Source organism: Pongo pygmaeus, chromosome 3 (assembly GCF_028885625.2).
Source record: "Pongo pygmaeus isolate AG05252 chromosome 3, NHGRI_mPonPyg2-v2.0_pri, whole genome shotgun sequence".
NCBI classification, from domain to species: domain Eukaryota; kingdom Metazoa; phylum Chordata; class Mammalia; order Primates; family Hominidae; genus Pongo; species Pongo pygmaeus.
This window is the reverse complement of record NC_072376.2, coordinates 117,554,089-117,561,648: the sequence shown is the minus strand read 5'-3', so window position 1 is coordinate 117,561,648 and position 7,560 is coordinate 117,554,089. Positions and strand designations below refer to the sequence as shown.

The window sequence follows — 7,560 nt, the reverse complement described above, 5'->3', positions numbered from 1 at the left end:
GCTCAATCTTTAGTTTTTTTTTTTCTTTTAACATCTGTCCTTTAATAACAAAATTAAAAGTAAGGTGTTTTGGGGTTTAGCCATCCATAAAGTTATGGGACAAAGAGTCCATGAGACTGTTAAGTGTGTTAGTCATTTAATATAGGAGGCACTGACCCCTTTCAAAGAAGGAAGAATAAACTCACAATCTGATTTATGTGAATTTTTGTTTTGCTTTACATTTTAACACCCAGTGACCACTTAGGGAGAAGGCTATCACCTATCAATAGTATTTAGGCTACTCAAGAGGAGAGATAACAGACAGAGCCTAACATATTTGTAGAAAGAGCATCTCTACAAGGATTTAAGGGACAAAAAATTTTGATTCTGTTTCAATAAACTTATTGGTGTGATAAACTGTGTAATTGTCAGTATGTACCAGGAGAGCAAGTTTAATGTATATTACAGTAGTACACATTTTAATATAGTCAGCCAGAGAAACTTACTGACTAGTAAGAAATTGAAATGTTAAAATGAAAATCCAGGCGTTGAGATTCCTAGAATCTCTGAAACCATCTTGCATCTCTCTCTCCATCTGCCTGTCAACGTGACTTTCTGAAATAACTAATCTCAAAGGAAGATTTTAGAAAAAAAATCATGTGGATGTGTTTTTTTTCCCCTAATAAATGCCAATCTTAGGCAGTGTTTTTGTCAGGAGTCTCTGTTCAAGCTTTAAAAGCCAAAAGAAAGATGAAAATGAATACACCAAAATGTAATTTAAAATGCAAATGAAGATTCTGCAGAAAAGCAGCAAAAGCTAATTGTAGTTTTTCTTCATGCTTGGCTCTGTAGACAAAATGTGTTGATGTTACCTTCCTCCTGCTGGGAATGCCCAGGCTGTAGCTGTATTGCCACACTCTGACTTCTCCGATAAAATACATTTGATCTTAAAAAAAACCCAAACCCCGGTCAGAAATCAGTAGGTACTTAACCCTGTATAGGAATAGGTGGAGAGGCAACCATATGTGACACTGTGGTTGTTAACCTCTGAGGAATAGAATAGAATAGAATAGAATAGAATAGAATAGAATAGAATAGAATAGAATCAGTTGTTTCATATTATAAAGAAAGGGCAACTAATCTATATACTCCAAGGGCTCACATAGTATAGATTTTTAAAAAATCAAGTCCTGAATCAAGGACACCATTTGTTTTTAAATGATCAAGGCTTCCCAAATACTTTAGATTAAGTTGGAGTCAATTCTAAAATGTGCAATTGTAGCTTCTTTCTTTTTTTTTTTCAATCCTGTCATACCTGGACACTATGTGCTCTACATTTTGTGATGAGATTGGATAAATGCATTACTTGCAGCAATACCTTGTTCACTCTTTTAAAATCTTAGAACTTGTCCAATAAAAAAAAAGCACAGAATCATTTGTAAATTCCAACTTTTACTTTGCTTTTTTTCTTTTCCTGGAATGGATAGATGTTATAATAAATACAAGCAACGTTTTATCACAAATGTGAGTGGTCTTGCATATGTGCGTAAGACAGCCTACTCAAAGGTACTACATAGAGTCCTGGAGACGGAATGGATTTACCAAATAAAATAACTGCTTGGAAAAGTTTAGGTCAAAAAATTATAATTTAGAATTATTTTTAATAGCTCTGGGACTCAAGTGGGATCCATTTATCCATTATATGTATTAATTAGGGCCACAGAACCTGTGGACAAAAAGAGATTGTTTTCTAATTCTCATTCTTTACTATCAAAACTTTGACCTCCATTAATAGAGTTCTACTGGTTCTTCATGCTATTTCTTGTCCTCTAGTATGGGTCATACTGCATTAGAAAATGGTCAGATGGAAACAAGAAGGAGCCTATAAAGGGAAGAGTGTAGATAATTGTATGAACCACACCAAGACATAATGTGGTCTCAGATGTCTCCACATATGCCAAGATTGAGAGGCTGTTGGGATCCTAAGTTAGGGAGGACACAGAGATTCCCTTGTACAGCTTAAGACAGCACAAGGGCTTGGGACTCACAGCTATTGTATTATGTTGCTTTGGACCTATTTCTTCAATTTCTTCATCTTCCAAGATTTACCATCTGCGTCTTATCCTGCCTGAGAGCCATGGCTCCTTTTAGTAATACATACTTGTACGCTTTAAGAGGAAAGGAAGACTTCCTTGTTAAACTCTATCAATTACTGTGTTCAGGGAATCACATCCACCTGTTTGCATGTCTGATGTGGTGTGTTTGAGGGTTTGGCAAGCACATGAAGAAGAGGAAAAGGAGTTGAAGTTTGCTTCTGAACTTTGTGGGACAAAGTTTAATCACATGAAGAACAAGATTTAAAGCAAGTTTATAGGTCCAGTCTTAAAATATGCAAAACTGTATTAGGGTTCTTCATTCACAATTGCTTTATTTTCTCTGAGATTTCTTGCCTTTGATTCCAAAGTTTTGAACCCATTATTTTTTCTTTTGAGGAGGGGAGGAAGTGAACTCTGGTGTTTCCTTCTCAGAAGCCACATGACTGAGTTCACTGGTGTGAAAATAAAACCCTTTTATAACAACACTCAGAAATACATTGTTTTCTTTTAGTGATTATTTTTCCATGAATATTTTACTTTGTTTTATAAAATTAAGACTAGGGCTGTCCTTAACTGCCTCTGATGAACAGAATGGGGATACATTCTAAACACATTTGTTTAGTTATTTATTTACGATGTGTTATAAATATGATACATATGACATCAAATTGAAAAATAAAATCAGGGGAGGTAAGAGAAGTCCTAATGCAGAAGGATAACAGAAGGTTAATCAAAAGTATGAAAATGCTCATAAAAATCCCACTTTAGTCCTCTAGTTAATCTTTGGTTGTCAGTGTTGCGTTACGTTGACAGTTCCCACCTTTCTCAATTGCTTGAATGTTCCCTTCCCACCCAAACCAAAGGCTCGTTTCCTACTTTTCTCAGATAGCCAGTTGTTATTTCTAATGTGAACCTGGCAGTCTGAATAACAACAAGGATACCTTATTTTAAAGTCTACAATTATTGGCTACAAAATATCCAAATATCCTTTTCTGTATCACCAGCTTAGGACAAAGTCTATCCAAAATAAGTAATGAATCTAAGATATTAAGATATTATTTGATTTAGCCTCTACATGATTGTCAAATGTGTTTCAGTATGTATGTTTCTCTGAATTCTTCCTTCCTTAGGACCCTCACATTAAAGTATTTTATTTATGATAATCTTTCCCTTACACACCTCCATAGAATGATTTTAATAACTGTATTAACATATTATTTTCCTTAATGATTGCAAACACTATAGTATTACTATGCATTAGGCACTATGGTAAATACTAATTATTAACCCATTTATACTTTAACAACCCTGGAGTATAAATACTATGACTGTCTACATTTTACAAATTAGGAAACTGAGGCACAGAAGAATTGATTAGCTGAACAAAGACAACACAGCCAGTAAGCTTGGAATTGCAATTCAAAAGCAGCTGGTGTGGGTCCAGAATTAATGTTATTAACCACATTGATGTGCTATTTTTCTATAATAATTACTAAAACTTGTGTGTTTACCATCAACAGTGTAATGGAAGAGTAAAGTAATATATCTCCACTATAATAATTGGTAGTGTAGCACTTACTCTACCTAGTATCTACGTGATGCCTTGAAATTGAGGTGCCAAGGAAAACAGATTATTTTCAGCCACTGGGAAATTTGTGTAGGGTTACGTGGCTATGCAGTGTGTTTTAGATTCCTAGATCTGAAGAAATAACTGTGTCAAAGGCGGTTTGCACAGATTTCTGGATCATTATGAGGAGCCCTGTGGGAGCACAGCACCTGTAGTGGGGTCCAGCTCTGGATTTAGTTACATGACTTTGGGCAAGTTGTCTGATCTCTATAAAACTCTGATTCTTTCTCTATTAAAAAACAGATAATTATGATCCCTCAGGATATTGGGAGGTGATATTAAAAACTGACAACTATCATGTGCTGTATCAATAAAGGTTTTGCTAGAGTTTTAGCAGAGAAAAATAACTGTAGACTTGAATCACCACTTTGCATATAACAGTTAAGGCAAGTAAAAGTCAAAGGAACCTGCACTGTAGAGGTTTCCGCATTGTAAGTAGGCATATCCAATGTGTGTCATTCTTGTATGGACCAAATGGCAATAGTTTATTAGCAGTGAATGCGCTATTGATTATATGAACAGATGCATTAGATTTTTATAATGCAGACTTAAAAAATAAAACATATGACTGAGATTGATCGTTCCCTACTTCAGTATCCATTTTCCTGTCTTGCCTTAGTAACAAACCTGGCACATTGTGGCCTGGAAATTAAAAATATACAAACAAACTACATTTCCCTTCTTTCTTTGCAACTAGGTATCCCTATGTGACTAAGTTTTGGAAAATATAATGTAAGTGGAAATATTTTGTTGCAATTATGGGAAGATTGTTTAAAGGGAACCAAGTCAGTAGGGAAGATTTTTTTTTATCCCTTTATATTTACTCCCTCTTTTGCCATGACTGTGGATATGATGTTTGGAACTCCAGCATGAGCTTCATGGGCTATGAAACAAAAGTGAAAGACAGCTTTTCCATCTTGCAAGATGGCAGATTAAAAAGTTGATAAGCTGGATACTAAGGAGGAAAAACCTGATGCCAAGAAGGCTGATGCCAGTGGTAACATTAAAAAGGCTAACCTTCAGGCTAAAAAGTCCAAAAAGAGGAAGGCCCACTGTAGCCAAAGTCCTGTTCTCATCAGAGGAATTGGCAGATATTTTTGATCTGCCATGTATTCCCAAAAGGCCATGAACAAGAAGTACTCAACTGCTAAATACAGAATTGAAAGGTTCTTGCAACTGTTACAAAACCAGTTGATGGTGACAAGAATGGTGGTAACCCAGTGGTTAAACTTTGCATAATGTGTAGCTATGATCCTGTTGAAGATGTGCCTTCAAAGCTGTTGAGCCACAGCGAGAAACCCTTCAATCGGCATGTGAGAAAACTATAGGCTAGCATCTTTCCTGGGACCATTCTGATCATCCTCACTGAATGCCACAGAGGAAAGCAGGTGGTTTTTCTGAAGCAGCTGGGCAATGGCTTGCAACTTGTGACTAGAATACTGGTCCTCAATCTAGTTCCTCTATGAAGAACACACCAAAAATTTGTCATTGGCACTTCCACAAAAATTGATATCAGCAGTGTGAAAATCCCAAAACATCTCACTGATGTATACTTCAAGAAAAAGCAGCTGTGGAAACACAGACACTAGGAAGGTGAGATTTTTGACCAAGGAAACGAGAAATACAAGATCAGTGCAAGGTTGATCAGAAAGCTGTGGACTCACAAACTTTACCAAAAATCAAAGCGAGCTGTTAGCTCCACGGCTACCTGTAATCTGTTTGTCCCAATGAATGGAGTTTATCCTCAAATATTGGTGCTGTAAATTTGCTACGAAGAACCCAATTAAATAACCAATGTATTTTTTTTTTTTAAGTAGAAGACGGGATTTATAATAATGGAGCAGAATTATAGCAGCCAGAATTCTGTTTTTTTTTTTTTTTTTGGAGATGGAGTCTTGCTGTCGCCCAGGCTGGAGTGCAGTGGCGCGATCTCGGCTCACTGCAGGCTCCGCTCCCCGGGGTTCACGCCATTCTCCTGCCTCAGCCTCCAAAGTAGCTGGGACTACAGGAGCCCACCACCTCGCCCGGCTAATTTTGCCCGGTTAATTTTTTTGTATTTTTAGTAGAACGGGGTTTCACTGTGTTAGCCAGGATGGTCTCGATCTCCTGACCTTGTGATCCGCCCGCCTCGGCCTCCCAAACTCCTGGGATTACAAGCATGAGCCACTGCGCCCGGCCAGAATTCTTGATGATATCATGGGTTCCTTGTATCAGTTATGGGCTATTTCAAGATTTCTTTTATGATAAGAATATTAAAAGAAAAAAAAAACTAAAGACATTTAAATAACTGGTATTTTGATGTCAATTACCAAATCAGTCTTAACTTACATACCATATTACTAATCTTCAATTAAGTAAAAATTTTTATATAGTCATTGAGTGTACATCAGCTTGTGAAAATAGATTGTTATTGAGTTTTGATTGAATCTAAGGTCTGACTATCCTGAAGTAGCAAAGGAATCTTAAAGTTATTAAATATATGTACTTCAGTTAAAAAGGCATTTTTCTGCATTAGATTACTGAATTCAGAAATTTATATATAGAACCAGACTTGAAGCTGTAATAATATCTACTATTTATAACTAACACTTTGGTTTTAGTAAAATAACATTATGTTAAATTAAGTTGATAACTATTATATTCATAGTTTTGACTAGATCTATTTTATTATCAATATTGTTTATCTCTAAGCATAAGAAGTTTTTATGTAATATAAAAAGGAGCTTCCATGATTATTGTTTTCTTTTAGAAGAATAATTTTTTCAAGTTTGAAAAGTAACACTATTGAGTATGACAAAAATTATATTACTATATTAGCTATAAATTAGTCTGAAGACAATAGATAGAATTGATAGAGAACAGAGAATTCAGCTACAACAGTTTTTGCTGAAGTATCCCTGTCCTGAATCCATCTCCCTGCCCTAAATCCGGAGGGTTTTTTTCCTGACTTACTAAGAAATTTATATCATCACTTTATTTAAGCAAAACAAACTCTAGGATTGCCTGAGAAATGTCTCCATCATTGTAATAGTAACTTTAAAAATTAGCCCCTTTATCTTCATCCAACTGTCTTTCTCTTCCAACTGTATCTGGCCTGTTCCAGACTATATTCTCTCTTGTATTTACTTTTAATTCGGTCTTGAGGTCTTCTCTGGAGAGTGGCTATAAGCTCTAGCCTTGCCCTGATGGGGTTCCAGGGGTGATCATAGTTGATGTTTACAATGTGGCTTTCACAGGATTCTTCTTTATCCTGGCGGATGGCCTAACACCTCAGTATCTGACCTGTGACCAGGCATCCCTCTCCTGGGAAACTTGTTTATGCCATCGGATGCACTGTGGTTCTTGTCTAATCTGTGCCCAGTTTATCCCTACCAAGACAGCCACCTTCTAGAACAGCACCGATCAGAAGGAGAGTTAGGTTCAGATGTATTAGTCAGGTGAGACAGAGGTGGCAGCACAACAAACACATAAAATAACAGAAGAAATTTTTACTACTTACCAATTTTAGAGAGAAGAGGGCAATACGTCTTGCAGGACCAATGGGGTCTGCGACACACATGCTCAACTAGCAGGTGGGGAGCAAGAGAGAGAGGAGGGACCAAAGGACCAAAGCCTTTATTGGGGTTCATGGTGTTACCCAAACAGGTTTCCCAGGGCAAGTTCTAATTGGTGGGTTTAAAGCAAGCAGGCATGTGTTCCAGGTCGTCATGCTATGACTGAGAAGTGGTCACTGTGACATATCTGAACAGAGTGGGAGGTCTGTGGGGACAGTCAAGTAGGTTGTACCTAGCTGTCCCATGTGGAAGGGTTCACCAGGAAGTTGTTGTTGCATAAGGCAAACATCTGGATCAATCACAT

The 7,560-nt window shown here is 36.8% G+C and overlaps 1 pseudogene; it reads left to right on the top strand.

Moving 5' to 3' along the window:
* The first annotated feature begins 4,809 nt into the window (after positions 1–4,809).
* LOC129034577 (large ribosomal subunit protein eL6-like) lies at positions 4,810–5,465 on the top strand (annotated as a pseudogene).
* Positions 5,466–7,560: the final 2,095 nt, after the last annotated feature.